This window comes from Sinocyclocheilus grahami, unplaced genomic scaffold (genome assembly GCF_001515645.1).
Source record: "Sinocyclocheilus grahami isolate Dianchi unplaced genomic scaffold, SAMN03320097.WGS_v1.1 scaffold811.1, whole genome shotgun sequence".
Classification (NCBI taxonomy): Eukaryota; Metazoa; Chordata; class Actinopteri; order Cypriniformes; family Cyprinidae; genus Sinocyclocheilus; species Sinocyclocheilus grahami.
In genome coordinates, this window is record NW_015505990.1 from 64,952 (window position 1) to 65,229 (window position 278).

Consider the following 278-nt stretch of genomic DNA (forward strand, 5'->3'; position numbering starts at 1 on the left):
TCTTAACTTTTATAAAGAATTTCTCTTTGGATTTGAGACTTTAGTCTTTGCAACTTTACAGATCTTCTTTATGCACCAAGAGCTTGTAACACTCCAAAGAGAAAGGAAAAATTGAAATCGCATCATATGGCCCCTTTAAATTATGCGTGTAGTTATTTAGGGGATGATTCGGCAAGTCTTTTTTTTATTATTATTACGTCACTACGCTGTTGACGCAATCCAGTGAAAGTGTACGGGAGGGGGAGGGGCGTCTTGCACGGGCACGCGCAGACAGCAGA